Raw genomic sequence first — 27,872 nt, 5'->3', positions numbered from 1 at the left:
AAGCGGGGGCGGGGAGCGGTGCGTATTTGGCGGCGCAAGTAACGGGGAAGGCGGGTGCTCGGAGAGATGGGCAGCTCCCTTGGCCAATCAGCGGCAAAGCCCCGTCCGATGAGAGCCACCGGCTGACGTTGCCATCGCCCAGCTCCTTTTCGGAGGAGCCAGCCCTGCCGCGCGCGGCCGGGGGCGGCCCCGATTGGCGGGCGGGCGGGGCGCTCGGCGGGGGGAGGCCGGGCGCGCGGGGCGGGCGCGGGGAGCGGGCGCGCGCTGCGGAGGAGGTAAACAACCCGTCAGCGCGCGAGCGACCGTTGGAGCCGGGTGCAAAGCCGGCCGTGCCGCGCGCCCGCCCCCGCAGCGCGCCTGTTTGTCACCGGTATTTTTGATACGCTACTGGGCCACTTGGCAGTTGTCGCGGGTTCGGCATCGCCCGGTGCGAGTCAGGCGCGGTTTTGGCACGGTTACCAACCTGCGTTACCGCGGTGGCTGCCTGATCCAGCATGTGGTCTTGGGGCTGTGGGATCCGAGCGGGCCACGGACATAATCCCTCGATTTTAGATCCAAATATGATGAGTGAGGAGCAAAATCCTTCTGTTTTGCAGTCAAATAGTGAACGGGCACTCGTGTGCTGTGAAATTCTGTCTCTCCCCCACCTGGAGTAATTGCGGTATTGTCAGCACACAGGGCTGCGCGTTAGCAGGCGCCACCATGTCAGAGGGAGCGCTGGGCAGCGTGGGGCCGTTTCCAGCTCCTTACCTGCCTCCATAAGGCTTTCCTCCTCAATTATTTACTTTGCCAGCTCGTCGAGTGACCCAACGGAGCATTTAGTTGGCACAGCAGCCACGGGCAGAAGCTGCTCACCTGCCGAACGGGGGTGGCACCGGCAGTGGGAGCTTCCCCAGCACCGCTGGCCCTCACACCTCCTCATCTTCCATCAAAGCGCCCCTGCCAAAGGGGTATTTAATTTAGGAGTCTCTGTATATCAGTCATGTAAGTGTGAAAATCATATTTTCGCCGTAATACAAAGATCATTTCCCTAGCCAGTAATTCTGACCATGCGTCTCTTCGCTTGCTCTCCCTTCTGTCACTCAAACATCGTGTACTTGATTTGCTTTCAAGGTCGTTCTTTGTCCACCTCACCTATCATTCATTATTTAGATGACAAGTCTCACCAATCCCTGACATCAACTTCCAGCCCCTACTTGTTAATTTTTTTGAGAACTAGCTCTATGTTTTCTTTCATTTTGCCTCTCAGCTGTGAGAAAAGATATTTTTTGGAGTCTCCAGTAACTCGATGTGGAAGCTGGCAGGCCAGATATTGAACTTGCCATATTGATTGTTAATGCCTTCTTACTTTTTTCTGTACTTCTCCCTTCTCTGATCTGTTCACTGCCTGCTCGTCGTGTGTTTAAAGTGCAATCTTTTTTTGGTTTGTGTTTTTACAGCATCTAACACAACATGTTCTTGTCCGTGATTATAGCTCCTAAGCGTTATGGCAATACCATGAATAAGTTGTAACTACAGAAATGTAATTATTCCCAAAACAAGTATTATAAACACTAGGAAACTGAGATTAAATTTAGTTTTTAAAGAGCTACAAACATGTTAGTATGAAAATACACAACTAAACACCCCAGTAACATTGATTCTGTCATGCGATGTTATCATGCAATAGCTATACAATTATATTGTTGATAGTCCCTGGTAGAGTTAAGCTTGTTTTTGAAGATTTATTCCTTTTCTTTTTCATTCTTTTCTACCTGGTCCATCAGTTGGGTAGAGCTGAGATTGCTTGCACATTTCTATGTATTGTTTGGATTTCTTTCTATACTTTTACAGGAAAATGTAAAGTGAATAAAATTTTAAATCTATTAAAGCCTTACAACTAGAGAGCAAGGTGAACTGTATTCATTGCCAGCTCATTCTGGCTGGTTGCAGAAGGATACATGTGGGAGGAAGAAAGGAAACAATTTGAAAGAAAGGGCTTGGGTTTTCTGTTTTGTTTATGGTTTTTTTTAGTCATCAGCCTCTGGGCATGCTTGACAGTAACTATGAATAAGCTGTCTCGTATGTAAGAAGAAATGCATGAGTGTTTTCTGGTCTCTTTTAAAGTCTTTTGCTCTTACGTTGCACTTGCAATGCTTTTGCTGGGGAGCTGAGAAAGGAACATATGCATAACTCAGTGCTGTAGAATTTTGGGGTGGTGAACACGCATGATCACACCTGTGGGTAGCTGTGAAGAACAGAGCTAACAGAAATGGATTTTTCTGGTGGGCCCTCTCTGGCCTGAAAAGTGTGCTTAGCCTTCCTAAAAACATAAATTGTTCCTCTTCTTCTATGTGACTATTAGGAAATACGTCCCCAAACTGCGAACTAATCTTTAATTTGCATACACTTTCTCAACTTCCATTAGTTGGAAGAATAACTAATGTATCTCTGTTCAAATAAATGTTGTTTAGAGTATTTGATGCAGTTATTGAGTCAAAGTTACTGATTTTCTGTAGTGATTTTTTTTGATAGGTCATGTAAAATATTTAAGAATACCTGTTAGCATATGATATCCTTTCATTACTGAAATAATTGTCTAGATATGGGATAGAATCTAATTTTACTATCTTTTATGTCACAAATTATTGTAACTTTCACAGCTTTGGTAGGTTTGTGTCTCAGTGTTTCTCTGATTACTGGTCTAGCACATAGCCATAGTTTACTCTGTAAAGCCAGTGCCCCACTGTTAGATAGAGTCAGTTTTATATTCTTCAGCTTTACTTCTAGAAACCAACATCGCCTGAGTATGAAATTGTTCCTTAACTGTGCTTGTGTTGTCTTCCAGCAACTCTGAAGGGAAATCAAGAATCCCCTCTTTGTGTCTCTTGATCTTCACCAGACTTGAAGAACCTGTAGTTCTTAGAGCTGGAGGTATGTTTGCTTTGTGTTTTATTTATTTGCTCTTTCTATCCTACCAAGTGTCTGCATGAGGCAGGCACTATAAAAGACCAGAAATCTGAAACCTTTCCTTTCATAGTATTTTCCACAAGTGGCTATGATGTCTATAATATGAAGTCATTAAGCAATCGGTAGTCGTATGGTTGATATGTCATCTGTTGCAGAAGTTTTGGGGGACAAGTAATGGGTTTCTGGAGGCATCTGTGAAATTCCACAAAGTTAAACAGTTTTGGACACGATGTTTCATGATTTATTGCTCATTTCTTCTAGTTTCACCAGTCTACATTATGTCCATCCTCAGCTGCATCTGCAGGGGTAATTACCCAACAGAAGGCAGAAAATAAATAAGTTTTGTTGAGTAGTAAAACACAGTCATGTGTCAGTATTACACATGACATGTTCATAAAAAGGAAAGGAACTCCAGGTTACCTCTCTGTGGAAAATTAGAATAAAAATATCCCAGAAGTATTATGTTTACCAACCAAAGGATGTTGAGTGAAAGGTAGGCTTCATAGTTTTTAATTGTATGTGTTACACTGTTTCACTGATTATAGATTTGTATACATTTCTAACATTTTTATTAACTATTTTAACTTAGTCAACAAAATAAATTAATGTAATTCTTCATAATATATAGTTATGACCCAAACTCTTCCTTTGGAAGTCTCATTTTATCCTTACACCTCCAAAGTAGCCTGGTCTCATTAAGTTCTTAGCAGTTCTGTTCTCGGTATGGACATACTGTGATTTTTACAAGAGGCAAAGTCAGCTCACAAAATCAGATAGAACGGTGGTTTTAAATTACTCAGTGATAGTGAGGTTATTCTGCAAACGGGAAAGCTTCCCCATTCATTGTATGTCAGTGGAAAGAGAAAATTAAATGACTGTGACATTTCTTAACCATCAAGATCTAGAGGACAAAAACACCCTCTGTTTAAGGCACAGATCAGAAATTCTGAGCTGTTGCTTTAGTTTGTGGCAGGTTTGCCCTATGTCCTTGGACAAATCTCTCATTCTGTGTTGTTCGTCCATTCCTTAGTCGTTAAATGGAAATAATAATTCCTCTTTTTATCAAAAGATTGGGTTTGGAGATTAAAATCTGTTAATGGCTGAGAATTATGCTATCAAGGGTTATACAAAAAACATAAAAGCCAACCTGAGGGCTTCCTTTATCCTACAAATGCACAGAATCCACTGTGTCAAGAGCCCCCTAAACGTGCATTTGCCAGGGATGAGCTACATGAGCTCTTACTTCTCTCATCCAGGCCTTCCTTGCTGTGTTGAAATAAGATACCAGAACCTTCACATCATTTGTTATGATGCTCATTTATGTAAATGTATAGATTTGAATTTAAGATTTTTAGGCGCAAAGATTAAAGGCAGACATATTAAAGAGTTGCCCAATTTAATTTAGAAGGAGCTGCGGGTGCTCAGCGCCTCTCTGGTAATGCAGATCTGGTTGTTTACTTGTTCCACTATACGCCTTTCACCATCTATCTAACCCTATCACATAATTGTCTACAGAAAATACTCCAACGCTTGGTTTCTTTACTGTTTTGTATAACTGGGGATAGTGTCACCATGCAGTGAAAAGAACCACAGAATGCTGGTTTTTAAAGGCATATGCTCAAATTTGCAGAATGTTTTCTCACTGGATCAGGAACGAATAGTAAGATTAGTCTGCCTGTTTGTTTTCCTCTTTATGGGTAGTTGCTATGTGGGTTACATAGTGATGCTAGCTTTGGGATTATGTGAAATATTACGCAAGTACTTTAGTGAAGAAACATAAACGTGCCCTTTTATGATAAGACAGTTTTTGGCTGTATGTCCAGGTCAGTAAGATATGGAAACTATTAGAGCAACCAGAATTTTATTCGCTAATTTCACAGATTGTCTTTGGAGAATAGCAGGGTGAACAGAAATTAAAGATACCCATTTATAAAACTGGAAATAAAAAGCAGTATAATTAGTGTCAGTTTTCAAGTATTAATGATAATGAGTAGAGAGGACTGTTTTCATAAAGGAAAAACTTTTTTTTCCCAAATTGAGTGCAAATGAACCTTTCCTATTACGTTCTTTGCTAGTACCACGTATCTATCGAAAAGGTGTTATATATTGGTTAGCCAGCACGTCTTTAATTCTCTGATTAAAAAAAAAAAATACAGTGGAAGTTAAAGGAAATGCCCTCTAGACAGTATATAAATGAGAAATTTCAACTTATGCTGGATGATATAGCTTCTGCAATTATCATCTCCATCCTCACCTGTAAAAATGCCTTAAGTTAAAAAAAATCATAATTTTCACTTGGGAAGTTGCAAATAATTTGTGTTTTCCTTTCCCGATGGAGGTTTCTTTAGCAGTTAAGGTAGCAAATCGAAGGTTGCAAACCATATTTGTGTGTTTGTTGCACTTTCTTTTTCTGATAAAAGCTTCAGTCCTAGAGTGTCAATACTTGAATATCAGCGGGGGTCAGATTGTTTTTAACCTGAATCTCTCCAGCAGTATCTTTCTCGGGGAATGGGAGTGCATGTGCTTGTCTTGGCCACAGCCACGCTGAATTGACTGTTACTTAGGCAGTTTTATGTGGTGTAACTTTCCTTTAGCTTCTATATATTTTTTTTATTGTCCACTTGACAGAAATTGGCCTTCCTTTTTTTGGTATGAGAGAGAAAGAACTCTGTGTCATCTGTCAGCAAGATGCATTTAATTTCTAATCTAGTCATGGCCAACAAAATAATTTTCTGAAAATAATACCTATGGAATCTCCTAATTGTGTCTCAATAATTATTCTTTGTTGTGTAATGGCATTTATTTTAAATGTTTGTGAACAACTGATTTAGAAAAAAAAAAAACCTGGAATGCACAGTTGTTCATTCACTAGCTATTTATTCAGATTTCTTGTACTTTGTGATAGACGACCACGAAGAGTTGGGTTTTGTTAGAATTGTGATGTTGTATAATGGAGCAACAGATGATCACCCAAGCTTAAGCAAAGTATCTGAAAAGGAAAAATCACCTAACTTAAGGGAAAATATTTTAAAGAAATATTTTAAAGAAGGAATGCTGGCATGTAGAATCCTTTCTAACACAGAAGCTGGTAGTCCCCTGTGTTGTTGTCTTTATCAGCTGAGTCTGAGCTTTCTGTTGGAAAAGTTGGGTTGGTATCTATGACCAAGAGCTCAGAATGCCTCTGCTTGTCATATAGAGACAGCATAATTGATTTGTGAGGATACCAGACCTTCTGTCAGTAAGAAAAAGTATTGTAACTTCACTATTACTTTTTTTTTTAAACAAATATTGCCAATTTGCATTGCAGAGGAAGTGCCTGCTTAGGGTAATGTTTCAGTTTTCTTCAAACAATAAATATCTGTGGTAACTGTACTAGTCAGTGCATGGAAAAGGCAGGGTGAAATGCCTTTGCTCCTCGCTCTATGGAGCCATTTTTACACAAGCAGGAAAGGACACTATTGGCTTAGCACGTTTCTCTTACTTACACGCTATTATCTAAATACAGGTAGCCCATGCGAGATAGGAAAGGGGTGGTTTATGTCTCTTCACTCTATTGAACTTGGAATGCTACAGGTTTTAGTAAATGACACTATTCCAAAAAACTTCCCATTCTAAAGCACAAATGCCTACAAAGAAGTAAACTAATTGTGTAGAGCTCTGCAAGAAAGCACAGGGTGACGGGGAGAACAGAGCTGCTCTCTGCCTGGGTTGCAAAGGCAGTGTCTGCATCAGCATTTTAGGTTTGAGTTCACTTTTGAAGAGGTCAGTGTTGGAGTATGCAAACTGAATTCCTTTTTGATGAATCTAAACCAAAAGCTGCATTCTAGGAGCACAATCATAATGTGTCTACATTTGTGTTTTAGTTTGTATTAGAAGTTAACTTCTGAAATTAGTTTTTCATTTGTCCCTACTCATGGGCTTTGATTTGCAATGTGTAGCAGTTTTGGAGTGCCCTAACTGAGTTGCTTTTGGATGAAATCAGACCAAGAGCTGTGATACGGCAGGATAATGATGGATTATCTGTTCACTGAACCAGCCTAGAACTACTGTCAGGTAAATTGCAAAATGCATATAGAGTGGACATCAAGTTTTCAACATGGACTCTTCACACTCCACATCTGTTCTACTGTTCTGTGTTGGTTGCTGATGCAGACATAGCTCTAATGCACTCCAGCTCCTAATGAACAGTCAATCTACAGGACCAAATTAAAGTTAGTGTAAAGTAAAACCCTGGAAATCCATGTAGTATGGACCCCTCAGTCCTGGAACGCCGGGGATTTGGTTACGTGAGGAAATCAAATGCCCAGGATAAGGGAAGATGCGGGTTGATTTACATCATTTTTTAATATTTGTTCAAGATATAATCTATCTTGGGCTGATGTTAACCTGTTATTTAGAGTTGTTCTGTCCAGACAGAAAGATAATTGAAAGGAATGTGTAATTAACCCTACAGGCAGGGGGGAAATTGGACTGCTTGGCTTCAGGTTGATTCTAGTTGGGATTATAATAATCACACAGATAGACATAATTGCTAAACAGTGATTTTGATAAATGTGATTAGACTTTGTGAGAAGATAAGAGTGAATTGAACAAAAGTACAGAAATACAGACGTAGGCCAGAGGAACACTCCGGCCACTATGGGGGAAGATCGCAACAGGCTTTGACGTACAGGAGAATGACTTTCCGGAATTTTAATACTGAATTGGCAACAAGTGAGTTTGTGGACCGAGAAAATTTGCAAAATATTATGTTACCTGGAGGTATTGGATTGGTACAGTATGTAGATGATCAGTTATTTGCCATCAAGACATACAGAGATTGGTTTAAAGATACTATTTGTCTATGTACTGCTTTAGCAGAAAAAAAAGATCACTACATCTCTTTCTAAGCTTCAGCTGTGTCAGCAGAAAGTAAAATATTTAGAATTTAAGATTAATAAGCCCAGAACAGGTCCAGGCTATTGTAGAAATACCTCGACCAGTAACAAAGAAACAAGTGTGAGGATTTTCAAGCTCAGTAAGATACAGCAGACCCTGGATACTGGAGTGCAAGAGGAGGAAAGTAAGCCATGGACAGAAGCTACCAAGGCAGAGGAAGTGGAGACCATACACTGAGGTCCAGAGAGAGAAGCAGCTTTCCAAGCTGTAAAAGGAGCTTTAACTTGTGCTCCAGTACTGGGATTGCTGGATTACTCCAAGTCCTTTGAGCTATTTGTGCATGAGAACAAAAGCGTAACTGGCAGAGTCCTTTCTCAAAAGCTAGATCCACATCACTGCCCTGTGGCTTATTACTCAACTCAACTGGATCCTGCAGCAGCAGGGAATAATTCTTGTGTTCGAGCAATAGCAACAACAGCATAAAGGAACCATAAAAAGGAACAGACCATTAGTCCTGGGTCACCCAACAGCCGTGTATGTTCTACATGAAGTAGAACTGATTCTTACAGACAGTGTCCCCATAAAGAGCACATAGTTATGAATGATTTTAAATGCAGATAACATTACTTTTAAAAGATGTAATGTTTTGAATCCAGTAACTTTACTGCCTGTTGCCTCTGATGGTGAGCTGCATCATGATTGTGCTAAGGTTGTGTTCCACTCCAGCCGCCTATGGGAAAATCTGCAGGATCAGCCTCTAGAGAACTCAGACATAACCCTTTTCACCAATAGATCATCGTACTCCGTGAATGGAAAACAACACACGGACTATGCAGTGGTGAGAAACTTAGAGCTACTTAAAGCAGAACCTGTACAACCCTTGATAGTGCCCGAGGGGCTGAATTAAGTGCATTAACAGAAGCAGCCTGGTGGAGGCATAATCAGTGGGTAGGTATTTATATTGATTCTAAATACGCTTTTGGAATGTGTCGTGGAACGGCTATGCTGTGGAAAGAACAACAGTTCCTTACCTCGGTGGAAAAGAATATTTCTAATAGGACTGAAATCCAAATGCTATTGGAAGCTATTAAGCTTTCAAGGGAAATCACTGTGATACAGTGTCCAGCTTATAACAAAAGCTCCAACAAAATTAAGAGAACTAACAAAATTACTTGACCTTTCAGTCAGGTAGGTTTGAAATATCCTGAAGTTTTAGGAAAAGTATTATAGGATACTGGAAATACCCCTCACCAACCTCTAAGGTTGTCATCAACAGGAATAGTGTTTGGCAGATGTTTAGCGATAGCCAGGACCTTTGTCCCTACTAGGACTAGCCTCTTAGATGGAGATGAACGAGTTACCCAATTTGTATAAGAGATACAAAAACATCTACAAAAATGTTTTAAACTTAAAAGAGTTCATGCTCACTGGTACCAACCCATCCCTCCAGAGATACAGGTACATGATTTGCAGCCTGAGCATAGAGTTTTATTAAAAGTATTTTCCTGCAAATCTAAACTGTAACCCAGGTGGGCAGGACTGTATACTGTCTCACAAAGTTTTTATTTTGCTGTGAAGGTGACAGGGAAGGAAGCTTTGATCCACCACTCACATGTAAAACACCTAGCTCAGGATCATTTGGTAGATGAACAATGACCGATGACGAAAAAATTACCACAGTTGCTACTTTGGAGACACAAACCATTCGAATTTCCAAAGGACAAAGGTGTTACGAATTTGTGTTACTTCTTTTTCCAGAGCTACTTGTACATGGGACTTCCCAGCCACCTGGTTAAGCAGGCCTTCTGAGACTGTCGATAAGGGGTCTTACTCCTCTTTGTATAAATATCACCCTTATAGGATAAATTATGGAAATTTTACGTGTGAAGTTACTAACATTCACTGTGCTTACTACACGAGTAAAGGAATATCTAAATTTGTAAAGCCCCATTACGACCGGAGAGAAATCCTCTGTTTGAACTTGTCACAAACCACGGTCCCTATTACCAAACAGACTAACTGTTGGATATGTATTCACCTCCCAAGTCACTTAGCTGCAAGCCTTCCTGTTAGGGATTTCCATTGAGACCACATTGACTCATGACAATGGGAGGTGACAATCCCAGCAGCGAAGAGCCTCATACCTGTGGTACAGAGGCACCTGGGCAGGTGAGTTGGGCAAGGAGGGCGTTCACTTTGCTGCCCTGAGTGTGGAGTTGCCTCCATTCCCTCCTTTCCTTTCAGCTCCTGCCTTCAGTCTGACAGTGGGAGGATACAGGGTCCCCTTGGTCTTGGCTTTTTCCTGGTGGCTGTTTCTGCCTCAGGGCGGGCAGCGCATGGTCCCGCCAGCCTCTTTATCTCCTTAACTTTCTCTTCCTCTCACAGATCTGCCACCAGGCTGAGCAGATTGCCCACCTGGTCACCCCTCACACCGCTCTCTCACGCCTGGCCCCCAGGGACAACAAAAGATGCTGAAGGGAGTGGAGCATCTCCCGTGTGAGGAAAGGCTGAGGGAGATGGGGCTCTTTAGTTTGGAGGAGACTGAGGGGTGACCTTATTAGTTTTTACAAATACCTAAAGCGTGAGTGTCAGGAGGATGGAGCCAGGCTCTTCTGGGTGACGACCAATGGTAGGACAAGGGGTGATGGGTTCAAACTGGAACACAAGAGGTTCCACTTGAATTTGAGAAGAAGCTTCTCAGTGAGAGTGTCAGAGCCTGGCCCAGGCTGCCCAGGGGGGTTGTGGAGTCTCCTTCTCTGCAGACATTCCAACCCGCCTGGACACCTTCCTGTGTAACCTCATCTGGGTGTTCCTGCTCCATGGGGGGATTGCACTGGATGAGCTTTCCAGGTCCCTTCCAACCCCTGACATCCTGGGATTCTGTGACGCGGGGCAGGCTCAGGCAAGCCGGCAGCCCAGCCCGGCACGGCGGCAGGTTGTTGTGGGGGACGTGGCTTTCTGCCGGGCGGACGCCGCAGCCGAGCTGCCGGCAGCGCGGTGACCACCGGCTGGACTGCCCTGGGCAGCGGGTGACAGGCGCTCCCCGCGCGAACCGCCGCGCTGGTCGCAGCGCCGCTCGGGCGGGCGCGGGGCCTCCGCAGCGTCTCGCGAGATCTGCCGGGCCGCGCGAGTCCCGCCCGGGATCCCCGCGGGCCGGAGCTGCCGCTCGCTGCGGGAGCGCTGTAAACTTTAGGTAATTAACGTCTCAGCTTCCCATGCGTACGACGGATGTGTCTTATATATGTGAGATATGACCTTAAATGTGTGGCAGGACGATACATTTGAGAAAACACAGATACTAAATGCGTTGTTTTCCTGTTTAAAATCATGAGCAGTAGGTGGTTGCTTTTGTGTGAAAATGAAGTATATTAGTGTTGTTTATTAATTCCAAAGCGAAGTAATGCTCAGTAGAACATAATGTGCGTTGGTGCCCCTCACAGAGTCAGCGCTTTTGAACTCCCTGACGTGTTTCCAGGTGTAGGGTAAGATGGAATCTTTGCTGGTCGTTCCAAGCGTGGGACAAATGCAGCCTTACCGGTTCCGAGGTGACTCAGAACAGGCCTCTGAATCATCCAGGCGGGGAGTTTGCCACCAGCCCTTTGCCAGATGGACCACGTTCCCTCCCGTGGCCCGGCAGCGCTTTGCTGACATGGAACAGAGCAAAACAACCATCGTGTTTACATCCAACCCAATTTCCTCTGACTTCTCCACTTGCTCGCGTAAGGAAATCACAGCTCTTTGAGATTTGCTCATTAATATAGTGCCTTTAATAGAGTTTTCAGGAAGGATGGTGTGATGACTCAGTACAAGGCCTTACAACTTCCATACAGAACTTTGTGACCATCAGATGCCTGGTGTATTAAGTATGTTTTACTGCTTATTTGCAGACCTGACAGTGTACTCACTTGTCAGGTCTGAAACTAATGCTTGTTCCTCGGGCATTCACTTTTCATCCTATAGGAAACAGATCTGTCGCAGTGAGAGCACGTATCAGCAACACCTACATGGCTTTGAGTTTGGTTCCACGCAGATTTGGCGAGGCTAATAATTACCAAGTAATGTATGATTAAACAAATCTGAGGTTTTGGTAATTATTTAAAAAATCCTGTGTGTTAAATTTAGTAATTTAGGAATAGCAAAACCAAATAATCAGCTGATCAGCTAAGTAAGCTCTCCAATGACTTAACAGATTCAGTCAGCAGATTTTACAGATGGACAGTGATTTACCTGTGAATAATTGAGATTAAAGGATTCATTTGTTGGTATTAGATCAGCTAGCAATGCAAAGGTCCATTGTTCTTAATGGTTAAAGAGGTTAATGATTCTGGTAACCTGCTGGGGATCAAGCATTTAGAATTCCTCATTTCATTGCAACAGTAATTCTGTGTGAAGGCTGATGGTGAATAGTATTTATTTTCTTTCCTGGTTTATGAAGGAGGAAAATATAAAGTAGTGTTGTTGTAGTTGGTCATTTCAATGTTAGGCATCTATACTTCCATAGTGAAATTTTAAGAGAGTTTTACCTGAACCTTGTACTCAAGGGACAAGTTATGCACCTATAAATACAGGAGGAAATACGTGAAGAAATATGAGTTTGGCCCTTGGACTACTTGGGTAAGAAGCTGCTCACCAACACAAATATAGATTGTGCAGTCTTAAGTATATAACTTGGAATTCCATTCTATGTGATACTTCCACCTACATTTGTTCTTCAGAAAGAGCTTTCACAGATCCACAAGTCATTTTAAGAGCAACTGAAAATTTTTATGAAAGAAAATAGTCTGTAATACAGCTAGGAAAAAAATTATGCTGCATTAAATTGAAACAACAGGAGATTTTCACTGAGTATTTGCTCTGTCTGCTGATACTCAGTTGTCAGGGCTGTTCCGTTATTCTTTTTGATCTTTTATGCTTGCCAAACTTTATTTTCTATCACTTTACAAAAAAAAAAAAATAGACTGAGTAATAAATGATCATAATTATAAAAATTATTATGTGACTGTGTTTTTTAGGAACCTAACAGTCATTCTGAAAGGTACACCCCTCTGGTGTAGAAGGTAAAACTGATGAAGCTGCCGTGGGCTGTGACTGGCACACTGTGTGCAGCACACGAGGGCTCGTCTGCTGCCCTGGAATTGTTCACTGTTCTATGGAGCTCGTGTTATCTATAGTGCCTTTTTTAAGTAATTGTGACATCATTTATATGATTTGGTTTATATTGTACTTATTTTTAATACATCAGTACATTCAGCACTTCTTGGTACTGATGCTTCTTGCAGAATAAGGTCGTTTTACCCAATACCCATGGCTTGGTGTGAGTGATAGCATGGGAAAGGAAAGAGTGTGCGCAAATGCGTTGTATCGGTGCAATATCAATCCCTTAATGCCTTTCAGGGCTTCCCTTACTACAGTGCTTTCCCTAATAGAATATTCTGTTACTTAGTTCAATGTTGTTTCTGTGTATTTGTACAATATGTAGCATAATGACCATTACCACAATATAAAGAATAAATAATAATACAGGGGCAGCATGTCCCTAAATTGTATTTCATACTAGATTAGAACAGGCTTACTTCTCTTTTTCATAAAGGTATTTGATATATTTCAAAATAAAGTACTTAATTTTTTATAAATTAAACCTTCTCCAAAATTTCTATCCTAAAACTCCTGAAGATAAAATGTAGAAGGTATGCATTTGTATCACTCCATTTTGTTGCAGTGTATTTCTCATCTCCAGGCAGTTTATAAAGAAATGATGTTCATATAGGCAGACATATATATAGGGCAGACAATCAATGAGAAACAGGTCTGTACAAATGAGTCACTTGTTTAGAATCATGGTACACTTAGAATCACTGTGTCCAGTCAAGTAAAGCAGCTGGCCTAATTGTGTAAACCTGGTTCTCCGTTTTGCTGCAATTAAAAAGCAGAAGACAAAAAGAAAGTAAAGCTTTTGCTATATTTTTAATCCTTGAGATAGTTAATGAATTAAGAGCACAGCTCAACTGATTGTTTAATATACTCAGAGCTTATTAAACTCAGGCTGCTAACCCTAAAGTGTTGGAAAGTAAAATGTGGGAAAGCAAGATGTGCAGTTCCAGCCACCTGGATGATAAAGGAAGATCAATACTAACATGATGGTCCAGATGGACGGTCATAGCCCAGACTCATGAGAATGGTATCTCGGGCCGGATAACCACCCCCATATGTATAATGTGTGAATGTCCTTGGGCCTGGTCTGTGAATGAGTGGGAACGTAACTGAAACAAACATAACATGAGTGTGGTGTGGTTTTAATAACAATTATTGGCAAAACATCTTACGTAACATCTTAGTCCAGGCCCGTATCTGTAGATCCTATAAATTGTCACTGGCTAATGAAGAGAGGGTCTCAGCCTGGCTCAGCTCTCTGCTCAGCCCGGCTCTGCGCTCCTTCCTGAACAAGATCTCTGACTGTACATGCATCTCTGTCCGCGTCCCGGTATGCGTCATTTCTAATCGCCGCACTGAAGTTTCTCCTTGGCTGACGGAAAAAATGTAATTCACCATTCACACTGTTATAATTTATTTCATTCTAAAACCCAGTTCTTATTTGGGGATATTAGAGAAGGAAGGGCTAGTCAGTTATTTGCTCAGATATACAGAGGGTGCTTTTCTTTCAGAAAGTTGCACTGAAGTTACATGCACCATTTGAAGATGTAGCCAGGTACTCTGTGTGCAACAGTCGGAAGCTGACTCAGAGCAGCTCAGTGCAAAAAACCAAAGTGACTGATCTCTCTAGAACAGAGGCTTTGCAATTTTGCTCTGAGTCATCATGACAGCTCAAAGGGCCTAGACTTAGTACAGAAGTAAACAGATTTAAACAGAGCACTTGCTTTCAAAACAAACATTATTTCTGGTTCTCCTGTGAGAATGACCTTGGTCACACTATTTAACATCAAAGTGTTGCTGATATGCAAAGTAGTTTAAAATCTCTATAAGACTCTCAAAGTGGAATCTGAGAAGTTAAAGGAAAATGAAGAAAGAAAGAATGAAAGAAGGAAGGCAAAAATATTTACCTACCCATTAAGAGTGCCACATGTAAAGAGAGTGGGAGCAAACATTTGTGTACTAGCAAGACTGGAACTGAAAGAAAAAAATGGAATTGGTGGCATTAGGATGCGTAAGGGAGATCTTTAATAATTTGCCTGTTCTTGACATATTCTTGCCACCCTGAATTAGTCCCTCATGCTCTAGGATCTTTGAAATCTTTACTAGAATGGGTCTGGGCATGTGTGTGTAGGCAGACCCAAGTTTTTATGCCTGTCCAGGATAGCTGGCCACGATCTGGCTCTGACTCAGAAACATTAATTCCATGCTGTCACAGAGCTCAGAAACCCTCTGTGGCATCCAAAAACCAGACAGGTATGTTAGTGCAATTCTGTGCCCAGACTAAGAAGTCCAACCATTCTACAAGGTTGTTTAGCATGGGCACTTTTAAAATCCAAAGTTGGTTTAGCTCAGCATAATGTACAAGCAGTGTGAGTTCAGGTCTGCCAGCGTGTCTGTTTACTAATGCCCAATATCCATGTGCAGAGCATCTTCACTAGGGAAGGAGTACTCCGGAACAGAAAAGAAACAATATAGAACTTGTAAACATAAATTATGGGTATCTAAATGAATAAATTTAGTCATTAGATAATCAGCGGTAGCATTGGGTATATTACAGGGCTCGAGGTAATAATTTGGTTTGTTACACATATACTACTACATCTCTAATTAATGTATATATATTTAGGTATTGAAAAATAGTTTAATAGAAATGATATCTCATTTAGTGTCTCATTTTTTATCAGTTGCTATTGCTGCAATAGTGAAAAAAGTAAATAAATCTAACAAAACACCAGAAATGAGCAATGCCGAATGTCCTGTTCTTTGAGTCACAAAATTAGCAAGAGGTAACATGTTAATCACTTTAAGAAAGCTAATAAGCATGTTAGTTTAAATGCTTTTGTGTAATATCTCAGAAACTAGGCAGAGTTGGGCCTCGTCTGTACTTGAATGGGATATGTGTAAGAAAAATTCATCGCATTACGAGAAAGGATGTCAGTGGTTTAATAGGTTTCATCAGGATAGCTGAGTCAGCACTGAGGTCCCGGCTGCTGCAGTGCTGAGGGAACGTTCTGCTGTTGGAACTGGATCCCAGATTCATTCGGTGGTATGGTGAAAATTCGGATCCGCGGTCTGTGGCATTACATTTAGGAGAACTTTTGGTCTTGAATTTACATCAGTGTCCTTATGACAACAATTAAAAACATGCAGATTTTGACAATAAATACAGTATTGAAATAATATCAATATACTTTAGATATTATTAATTGCTTGATACTTTTTCTTTTGTCTTCAGCACAGTAGGAGGATATGGTCATCATTACAGTTTCTCTGTCTTTGTTGCTCACAAATTTTTTACTTTTAAAACAATTAAGAGGAAAATTGATAAAAGGAAAACGAAAAAAAAAAGTAAATGTTCCTTGTATCAGAGCCACATTGTGGTCCATAAATTACTATTGTTTTTATTAGTTTAAATTTTATTTTTCCTGTGTTTCCAAAGTTGCTCTGAAATCCAAAGGATTTAATTTCTGTTGCTGGTTAGCTCTGTCACTGATATAGCGATCAACCCAGTTATTCAAACAAAAAAAGGCAGAGGCAAATTTGAGGCATCCAGGTATCTTCAAGTAACATTGAGATTGCTGAAGACAAAAGAGAAAGTAAATTTCTGAAGCTGGAAAATAAAAATTGCATGGAAATTTTCAATATAAAGTATTTTTCTCTATTCCTGTTTATTTTGCTCCTATTGATTAAATCAAAACCCTTTATCTTCATCCTGAAAACTCCTGTTCCTAAGGGATGGAGAAACATCCTCCACTGTTTCATCACATTTCTCTATCTTGAACTATCATTCCCTTCATAAGAAATGAAGGCAGATTCCTGAAAGAAGAGGTCATTAATATTTCTTTAAAGATAATCGTGTTTACATCCTCTGTGCAGTGTTTGCTCTATTATCTGCTGTATTTCCTGTTGATGTGAGTAACTCAAAAGACTATGCATGTAATACAGTGTATAATTAACCATTTCTGGAGTCGTTACAGTTTCACTCCTTTGTAGTTGTTACTGGGATAATGAAAACACTTTTTCAGTTGTTGCTGGAGCAAATGCCTTATTATTGGATCCAAGAGACATTCTGACATCCCAGTGTTTGCAGGTCTAAAAAGCACTCACCTCAGAGGGCGAGTGAGAATTTCATCTTTTAAGACTCAGAATGTCCGTGATCTGGCAGAGCCGCTATCTGTGGAAATTAACCACATGTTTGTGAACCAGTGTTATGCTTCTTAATAGGAGAGCCAAAATAAACTATAAGGTATAGTTACAAGGTTTGCAAACTAGTTTGTTTGTATGTGGCAATAAGATTTAAATGTAATTAATGAAGTCAATTAACATTGATCATAAATCTGAGGATTCGAAAAACAGCAGTGTGTTTCATAATATCTTTTGGGAATAGTATGACAAATGTATCTGCAATCAGGTATCACCTCCTGACTCCTCGGGTGCTTTCTGGAAATATAGTGTGATATGATGTTATAATGACTTCTTGGATTTTATTAACACTTAAATCATTTAAATTGTGTCTGCCTCTCTTTACTTATGTGGACAATGAAAAGTGGTATTTTTAGAGAGGTTTTGATCTGTTTCCCAATTTTTGGAGTGAAGGAAGTTGCTATATAGTAGAAGAAATGTTACTTTTGGTGGGATTTATTAATATAAAACCTTATTTCTTTTATTTTGTGAGAGAGCTGACAGAGATTAGTTTTCAAATGAATACCAGATAATATTCTGCAACAATATCACACCATTGTGATATTTTCAAAATAATTGTATGTTGGAGTAATGAATAAGTACAGATAACAAAGATAGCTGAAAGCTGCTCAGATTTGCATGGGCAAAGCTAAAATACATGTTGAATTGTATTCATTCTCAGAAGTCTTGTAAGTAAATATTACATTTCTGAGCTACACATGCTTGATTTTTTTATGCAATTGTAAATTAAAAATCATATTTTTACTACTATTCACACAGTTAATAAAATAGTTTCTTTCTTGTGTCTACGGTCCGTTATAAAGATACGTGCACTGAAGGTGCTTGTGCGTGTTAGTGAACCTTCCTTCTGCATGCCATGCAAAGAGAATTATATGTTACAGTTTTAAGGGCAAAAAGGCAGGCAAAGTTGTGCTTTCATTGCAAAACAAATTACTTACAGTATGTCAGAGAATGAGTGTATTTCATTCCCGTTTCTCTGAGGCTAAATCTGTTCTTAGCTGCATAATAAATCTAGACCAGCTTCATAGAAAGTAAGACCACTTAACAAAGATACGAAAGGTTTTACAATTTGTGTTTATACTCAATCACTTTTTTGGTATCTTGGAATTTGGTGTTTTTGTCAGTTTGTCACCTGCCTTATCTCTGAACTTTGGTGCCTTCAAGCAAATACGATACCGTATGCTTTTTCTAGGGTCATATTTGTGAAATGATTTCTAAGGTTGCTTTGCTAGAACTCAGATATAAATTTGCTCAAACCTGAAGAAGAGGTAAGAAAGAATGTAACTTTTTGATTCCAAATACAGTAGGGAGAGCCTACCCTCTTGAACTCTGATAGGAACTATATTTTTCAGAAGCAACTTCTAAAACATTTTTTACACATGTGGATGTTTATATGCAGTCCGAATTTTCTTGTCTAAATTCTCATGCAGAAACTGGTGCACTTTATTTCCAGAGCTGTTGATCAGTTTTGAGGCTTGCTGTTAAATCGACAGAATGCTAAAATAATTGGTAATGATCTGGCTGTACAAATGAAAATATTTGTGCATACATAATGATCAATGCATGAAAAATATTAAGATTAAATTAGTGAAAGTAACATTTTTAAGAGGACTTGGATATTTATAAAAAGGAAAGATAGATTTTTTGGTAAGTGGCCTTTATTTTTCTCTCTTCCCATCTGTTTTGGATTTCATCTGTAGGGGATAAAGGGTGCTCGAGCCTGCCTGTCCAAGCAGAAACAAGTAAGAGTGCTGAAGATTTAAGATGTTTCTCTAAATTTTAAAGCATCTAATAGAGCTACTCTTTGCCAGAAAGGGCAAGAATTTGGCCCTTTGGCAGTGTCTTTAACGGGAGAGACTCCTCTTGTGTACATTACCTGACCGAAAGGTGCTAGAGTGCACTGTTGAGTCAACACAACTGTTCTGGCTTGTTTTTTAAATATTTGCAGGGAGTTCACAGATGATTAGCTGACAACCAACAACAAGACTCTATAAATGTATTGTTTAAGAGAATCCTAAGCTTTTGACTCACACACGAGCAAAGTTTTAGGAGAATAACAGAGGGGCACTGGGTTCATAGAGCAACGTACTGGAGTGGAATGCAGGCAGCTGTAGTCACGTAGCAGCAGGAGTGCGCTCCAGAAGGTGACTGCTTTCTATAACTTCATAAAATATTTCAGAAGTCGCCAGAGCAATTGAATATAGAAGCACAATTTATTTTTTTTTTTTTTTTTTAAAAAAAAGTGTCTCTTTTTTATTATCTAAAAGTTGGACGTTTATACCGAGGCAGCTCTTGTGTAATAGTGTATGTGGCCCATCACCACTGGCTGTATAGAACAGAGATAAAGCATAGGAAAGATGCTCCAGAGAAGGGAAATAACAACAGCTATTAGAGTTTCTATTGCTTCCCATCTGGATGGAGGTGAGCAAGTAGGCAGCTCGCTCCCGGGGCAGTCTGCAAGTCCTTAGCAGAGTTACTTGGAATACCCACATTTCTATTGCTAGTTCAGTGGTGCAGGTTTGGTGCAGAGCCACATTCAGGCTGTTCACGAGTCGTGTACGAATCAAGAGCTATGTATATGTTGGTAATAATGTTGTACAAACACAGACCTACAATGCTTATGACTGTAGGGCATTAGAGCAAAAGGCAAATGGATTTTTTTGTTGTTGTTAATCTTAGTCATTTTAGGGGCAAATTCTGCCCAGTCATTTGCTAGTTAGAGGTCCATATTACATAGTCTAATGTTAGAGATGCATATACTCCTACACATAAATAATTTTACAAAAGATTGGAAAAAGTTCTGAATTGTGAAAATATATGTTAATATCAGGCAAAACTGCAACTGAATGATTTTCTAATTTTCTGTAGACAATAAATATGAATAGTTAAAAGAGCAACTAAAGTCAGTGGAAACTAAACTGTAAACTAAACTAAGATCAATAGAAGTGATTAAACTAAACAGGTAAAGAATCTTGATTTCTAATTTCCTTTTAGATACTATGCAAATATGGACAAGGCTCATTTTAAGAGGGCATCTGTGTGTGCTGTTTGGGAGAACCATTCTTGTCTACTGTGAAAGTATAGGCTTGAGAGAATGAAGAAAAAAAAACACAACAAAAAACAAGACCATCTTCCAAGTGCTGCGATGTACGGAACAGAAGCAGTAAGTACCTTTTGTCCGTCTGTTAGTGTCCTACCACAGCTAAAGGAACAGTCACATTGCTCCATGTCTCATTCCTGGTTGCTACAAGGCAAAAATGCTGTCCCCTCCAAAGGGGCACTGAGTCTGTGATTCCTTTCACCTTTAAGCTAGAAATATGGTTTATGGGTAGAACATGCCTTGTGTTCAGTTCTGTATCTAGATTTGAGCACTGCTAGGTCCATAATCTCAGTTCATAGTGTACTTTTTTTTTAATGCTCATGTTGCAGGCTTTTGGCAAGATAAAATGCTCCTTTCAGTTATCTTTCCCATCTTGAGAGTAACTTTTGCTTTGAGCTGTTACTTATTATTGTGCCCAGTAAACAAATACTTTTTCTACAAATGATAAACTGTTAACAAAAAAAAAAAAAGAAGCACAAGATCACTCTAAAAATGAAGAAGCAAAGTTTATTTTAAAATCCAATTTTGCTGAATATGCACTTTGCCTCATGTTTGTATTCTCAACTTTTCCCTATGCAATTCTCTACATATATTAGTGGGGTGCTATTAACTTCAGAGCTATATCAATGTTATGGGAGAGAAATCAGGAACAGATGAATGAGAGCACATAATTAGAAGCAGCATTTTTTCACAGAAGAAGCCACTGTGATATCTGCTCAAAAGATAAATGAAGGTATTTGTCAAGTAAGGCTGGCCTTGGTTTTCCCAGACTTGATGGCCAGCAGAGATTGAGCAAGACCTTCTGCTTTCTAAGCGCCAGAGTTGTGACACACATGCAAGCAGTTTGATTTCTATAGCAGGAATTAGGAGGTAGGATGTCAACATTTTTAGGCTATTCCATGACACAGAAGAGATTAGGAACGTGGAGGCAGGAGCTGATGGGCAGGGACACTCACATTTTTTGGCACAAGCGCACAGTAAACAGGTTGGGTGGTGACATTGGGCTGCCCCTCAGTACACATCAGAGCTTGGCTTTTCTTAGAAAAGCAGTTGGGTCTCAGTGGAGAAGCCTAATAATGGGTGCGTTTAAAGCCTTGATCTGCATTCTTGCCTACTGAAGTATTTCCTCTGAAGGACCTTAGGGAGTATGAGAAAGGTGACCTGAGAAGCTAACAGGGTTGTTACGTTCGCCCTGCCTCATCTGTGAGTAAACAGAAGGTCTCAAGGATGTTGACATGGTGCTGTGCAGTGCAGAGCTAGCTCAGGTTCTGAGAGCAGTACAACTATATTAACAGAGTGCTCTGTTCAGGCTTATTGGATCAGCAGCCTTTGCAAAATAGCTGTGCAGCTACTTGTCCATACGTTGCACTGTGTAAACTTTCCCTATAACCTCCAGTTCCAGTATAGCATAGGTAGTGGCAGGTATTTCTGCAGTGCTCCACGTCATGCTGTGGGCGAATCCTTGGTTTCAGAAAATCAATTAAGTATTAATGTAAACAGTCTTTGAGATCAAAAGAAAGCCATAAGATTTTAAGGACCAACATTCCATTAAAAATAGCTGATGCAGGATTTTATTACTGTTTCCAAAACAAAAATGATAGTGATTACATATTGATTGCTTTGGAATCCCACTTCCACAACAGGAGAAATTTTGCTAACTAAATTCCTAAACTTACTGCAAGGATCCAAAAAAAGACTCTAGTTTTGTTTTAATATTCAGTTGCCTTAGAGCTTCAGAAAATGTGTCAAAATAAAAGAGATAATCCATGGAGACAGGGAAACTGGTAAGCAGCCAGCTCCAGGACTAACAGAAGGGGGTACAAATAAATGAACTGTCAGCGGCAAGCAGCTTGTGCTGGTGCCGTACAACTGGGCCACCAACGCATGACACACATGACATTTTTTAAGAAATCCAAAAAACTGGCTGGCTAACTGGTGTTTATTCTCTCTCCTGTGTTTTCCAACATCTTTTCACAGTTCATCATTAAAGTAAAAATAATGGGACGTCTAGGATGTCGCATGATTAAAATATTATTGGCATTCATATCGTGAATAGTCAGTCACAATGAATGGCCTACTGAGGCTTTCGGTGTTTCAAAAGTCTGTTTAGGAAGCAAAGCCATCCTGATTTAAATTTTCAGCCTTTCCTGCATGGTGTGGGTTATGCCTGCAGTTGTGTGAGCTGATCTAGTTCTCCTGATGTTTTATAAGAATTCAGTCTCCATGGCATGAACGCAGCACACTTTTGGGGGAGAAATCTAGATAGCTGTAAGCCTGCTAGAGCTAAATGGATAGTCCCGTGTGTGTTTTGACGTAGCCTCTTCTGAGGCATAATATGTAACATACCAGTAGTAACACTGAAGGATTACTTTCCAAAGCATTTTAACAATTTTTGTCTTCCATTTTACAGTTTTGTGATCACATTTTCTAACATGAAAAACTAGGTAATTTTTGCAGGGCTTCAGTTTATTTGTATGCCATTCTACTCATTAATACTTAACAAGTATTGGTTTTGCTTGTGTGATCTGAAAGCAACATGGAAATTAATCTGATCTGAAAAGACAAAAGGCGTTTCTCCAACATTTGTTTAAATGTCTTCAAGTGCATTACTAAGCCAAATGGTTAAGATTAAGGCATTTCCTACTGCATAAGAACATAAAAGGCATGCACTGCTAATTTACAGCCAAAATACTACTTTACATTTATTGAATATTTTACATAAAGAAGAAATGCTTCAAATGTACAAAACGTTACAAAAGGTGTTTTCCCTGACAAGCAGGGTGAGAGAAACGCCTGCACTGTGTGCCGCTGGATATTTGTGCATTCCCTGCAGTACCACAGGTAGGGCTGGGTTATCCCTGCAGCCGAGCAGTATAGCACTTGGTATTTAACCATTGCCATCCTAAAGCCAGCTGCGTGCTCATTAAAAATTATTCTGATCCATTACTGCGCGGCTGTTCTTTGAGGCCGGGCAGCATGTCCGTGTGTGGGAGAGGTGAAGTTGGGCAGGGGCAGAGGGAGTTCCCTGATTTCCCTTTAACTTTGGCATTGTAAACACAGCTCGGTTCTGCAGGCTGATTTCAGCAGGCAGCCAATGTCAATGCTGACATTTTCAATCTCTTTCTTTCATGTCATATTAGTGGAAAGTGACCTGTTGTGTTTGTGGAAGCAATGGAATCCTGCGGGAGAAGGCTCGCTCGGCACCCTGGCCGGTGGCCAAGTACAGCTTGTTCCGAGACGCGGTGGTGCTGAGAGGTTGCGTTATCCGCCGAACCGCGGTGTCGGCGTAGCAGGAGGTAGGTTAGACTGTTGATTAGCCAAGTTGTTACAACCAGCTTACCGCCCAGGGTACATTGCACCACTTTTGCCTGGCTCGTCCCCTTTTCTTCACCTTTCTACTTACATGTTCTCCGCACTCTTCTTGGGGGTGGCCACTACAGACTTCAAAATTACGCCCCATTTCCAGCACTGCACCGTATTCAGCATCTATTTGTGTACACCGGGAATGGAGGGCCTTCATTTAGGAGGAGTAGTTTCTTAAACTGCTGAACTGTTCAGAAGTCGTATGTTTTGCTCCAGTGATAACAAATACTAAAAGTGTAAGATACTAATTTAAGTTTTATTTCCAGTATCCTATTTCTTTGGCCTGTTTATGAAGGCAGCAGTCCTAATATCATCTCATGCTAATAAGAATATGATAATAAATCCATCTAATCAAGCGAGAATAATGAAATAGTTTAGCCCATAGGCAAGGGAAGTAGCTCAAGTAAGTGTCTTGCAGATGGAAAAGACATAATGTGTGCTAAAAATACAAACGTGTTTGTATTGTTCCAAGAATTCCTGATTAACGAGAGCTAACAGAGCAGACAACGATTTGCATCAGGACTTGAGTACTAGTAGGAAAGAAGGTACTTCAACCCACCAAAAAAAAGTGTGTACTACAGAAAGATGATACAAAACAAATTGTCGTGCAGATTGGAGTCATCTGATCTTTGTCCAAAGCTCCTAACATCCAAAGGTCTCATGGGCTCACTTTTATCTCCAGTCCTCAAAGCCATGACTATACTTTGTACTGCTGGGAAGGGTTTGGGACTTACAAAACCCGCTGAAGGGCTCTCATCATCCTCTGCAGTCTCTGGTGCTGCAAGACCGGGCCTCCAGTATATGTTGATATGGTGTCTGTGTGTAAAATAAATGAGGAAATACACTAGAATAAACTGGGTAAGGTAAGCAGATGGCTGAAAAATCCGCAGTTTAACAAATCTATGTTAAAAGTCAATGTAAAAGTACTGAACATGTAGAGTAGACTTTCAGAGGAAGTAGAATGAGTACCGTGTAACATGCAAATAAATGTGGTTTGTACACATTTATGCATAATATAAACTTCAGGATGCAGACTGGCCTAATCTGAAAAGAATGAGGCAGGCTGGTATGCCATTTTAAGGAAGAACTGATGGTCTCAGAGTTGTTTTTACAATTTTACAGTATTTTTACAGGTTTTGGTTGGATGTCTGACTTAAAGCTTAGGGAAATTCACATGAGCTTTTCCAGTGGCAGACCTAAGCATCATATTCATCTTTGTTCACATTAGAGGGAAATATTAGATCATGAGCTACAGGTTTCAGTTTAAAAAAACACCTTTCCAATCACGAGTCCGTTGTGTTTGACAGAAGTGTGAGCTGACTCTGGTGAACTTTAGTGAAGAAGACAATGTACAGGCAAACTTGAACTCTTTATTTTGTTCCATTTGGCAGTGTCATGGATTTAGTTCATTAATTGTAGTCTTCTTAAATCATTGGGATGGATTTCTCTCAGTCTTGTGTAAAGTGTAACACAGCCCGCTTTGGGATGTGGAGGGAATGTCTGTAAGACTCACACACACGTACCCAGGATCGTGCGCACAGAATCGGACCAGCCGAGGGGTTTCTGGAAAGTGACGGTTAAGCAGAAAGAGTGTTTCTTCAGGCCTGATGCTGCCGCCACACTTGGCATGGCACTTGCCTTGAAGTCACGCACATTTTAATGAGGTTTCTTGCCGTGCCTTTGCAGACAGAAACCTAGAGAAACATCCAAACTTGCATGTATTTGGATGAACTAAAGTGTTTAATTTCTTAAGCACTCAAACTAGAGGGACAGGTTATTTCTGAATTACGGGAAGCTTAGATCTAAATTCTAATGCTTATAATATTGGGTTACCTCATGTTTGCATTAAAAAATGCCTGGGGTAATGTGCTTGAAGACAAAATTCCTCATGATCTAAATAGTTTAATATTATAAAATACAGCAAATGAATGTTTCACAGCCAAAGAGAGCTCTGTTTTCTGCAGGAAAATGGAGACAAAGCACAAAACACAGACTGATAGAAAATGAAAGGTTAATTACTATTCCAAATCACCATTTCAAACTATGAATTAGAAACCTAATTAGGAGTACTTTAATTACCACAATAACAATAAAAGGTGATTATAATAAACTGCTCCCAATTAGCATTCTATTTCTACTTCATAACAGGCAATTTTTGTTATGAAAATACTACTTGGGCATCATCAATACATAACTTTAACATTGCTATTATTAAATAAATAATAGGCATTAATTATGCCCAACTAGTGATATTATATTTTGAAAACTGAAATTAACTTTTGGTAATAAGATGCAGTTTGCTTTCTTTTTATTTTAACTCTACTTAGAAGTATTTAATACACCACCCCCCCCCCAAAAAAAAGTCTATGTTTAGACAGTCGTGAGCCGCTGTTAGTTTAATCTGTTAATTTATCATAGATTAAAGTTCAATCTTTTACCTGAAACATTTGCATCTACCAAGGGACCAATTCAGGAGTGGGGCATGCTCTGTTAACTGCAATCTTTAATCAGTTTTTCTGCGCTGGCAGCAAAATCGCCTTTTCTCTCGGTTTGATGTGGAATATCTGTAGCGTCCTTGAACTCCCAAGTGTTTCTCCCCACTCCCCCGACCCCACGCGTGCGATTACCTGAGCACAAACGGAACCAACCGCACCGCGCTGCCCGGTCACCGGCAACCGCTGCGGCGGAACCTCCCGGCGGCCCGTTCGAGCCTACGGGTGCGCTATTTGCATAGCCACGCCCCACGGTTGGATTAGAGGAACGCCGCGCATACGCGAGCTCTGTAGAGGGCGTATGCGTTTGCAACCCCTGGCGCCCCTACGCCCCGCCCTCTCAGTTCGTTATCGGCAATCTCATTGGCCGGCTATGCAGCTCGATTTCGAGCCTTTCTGCCTATTACCTCGCTCCGTTTCCTCTGCGCTCCGCCCCTCAACTGTCGCGCGCGATCTGATTGGCCCGTTCTGCATGTCCATTCGCGTTCTCTCCGCCCACTCACCTCCCAGCCGGAAGCTCGAGCCGATTTGCATATTCGGCGCGGCTTTTGGTTCCGTTCTCTTTCTAGTCACCCCATTTCTTTCTAGTTAATTTCCATTTCTATTTCTTTCTCTTTTTCTATTTATTTTTCCCCGCAGCCAGTTTGAGCCCTCGGGTGGTCCATTTGCATATATAAGCGCATATATAAAAAAGTATATAATATATATATTTAAAATATACAATAAAATGTATCTATATAAATATGTATCATATAAAAATATATCTAAATATAAATATATATATATAAATCTGTATAATATATAGATATAGAAATAGACATATATATTCCCGGGGAAAACAACTGCAGTGGGGCTGGAGTGCAGAGAAGCGGAGGACAGAGTGCGGCAAGGGCATCTAGGAGTCTATTTACAATTTTAGATATTGAGACAAAGCATATAATAAGTTACATTAAAAACATAACGGGAGGAATGAGACTGTATTTTGAGGATGGAAAACTTCAGGTTCAGAGAATCTAATTAACTTGGTTTTGAGCTGATTTTCTTCAGTTTCATAACTTTTATCACAGATCTGATCCTGTTCCCATGCAGTACAATGTTAAAATGCTGGCTAACTTCATAAAAGCAGAGGCAATCTAACAGTTTAGATGTAATGGTTGATTAAATGAATACGGCAGAATATATACATTAAGGAGTAGTATAAAGTTAACTTTCTAAATCTGTATTTTTGGAAGTATAAATTTCCATTTATCCAGCTGGTATGTGCATTATCCTTCTGCCACTGAATATATAGAGATATGAGTCCTATGAAAATGGTAGATGATAGATGAGCAGATACTGTGTGGAGCTGGAGGGAGCAGGGAATGCTACATCATCTTCCTCAGAAGTGCTGACTGTTGGGACTGTGTCAAAATAACATCCTGTGAAGTGACAACTTCATAACACAGAGGAGAAAACCAAAAACTGTCTGTTTCAAACACACAGTGACATTCCTTTATCTTCTGTATTTATTTACTGTGTGTTATATTTAAGTTGCCAAGTATAAAAGCAAGGGCAAAGAACTTCCTAGGTAAAATTTTACTGTAGAGTCTAAACAAAAAATACACAGCTGCAGGCATGGAATTTCGATTCTTTCTTTAAAGGATGTCTTTCCAGTTCTAATAAAATATTACGAGCTATCTATAAATATGAAATCAGAATACTTCCCATAATAATCAGTATAGACATAAATTTATATT

At 40.1% G+C, this 27,872-nt stretch overlaps 2 long non-coding RNA genes across 2 annotated transcripts; one reads left to right on the top strand and one right to left on the bottom strand.

The window, feature by feature from the left end:
- Positions 1-289: 289 nt before the first annotated feature.
- On the top strand, positions 290-20,292 carry LOC308045377. Its single transcript, XR_013922766.1, has 3 exons — positions 290-984; positions 2,828-2,913; positions 20,176-20,292. It is a non-coding gene; the product is annotated as an uncharacterized lncRNA (long non-coding RNA).
- Positions 20,293-23,894: 3,602 nt separating this feature from the next.
- Positions 23,895-26,308, bottom strand: LOC308045376. Its single transcript, XR_013922765.1, has 3 exons — positions 26,083-26,308; positions 25,168-25,338; positions 23,895-24,460 (listed from the first exon to the last, which is right to left on the bottom strand). It is a non-coding gene; the product is annotated as an uncharacterized lncRNA (long non-coding RNA).
- Positions 26,309-27,872: the final 1,564 nt, after the last annotated feature.

This window comes from Nesoenas mayeri (genome assembly GCF_963082525.1).
Source record: "Nesoenas mayeri genome assembly, chromosome: 13".
Classification (NCBI taxonomy): Eukaryota; Metazoa; Chordata; class Aves; order Columbiformes; family Columbidae; genus Nesoenas; species Nesoenas mayeri.
The sequence above is the reverse complement of the archived record's forward strand: the minus strand, read 5'-3'. Positions and strand labels throughout refer to the sequence as shown.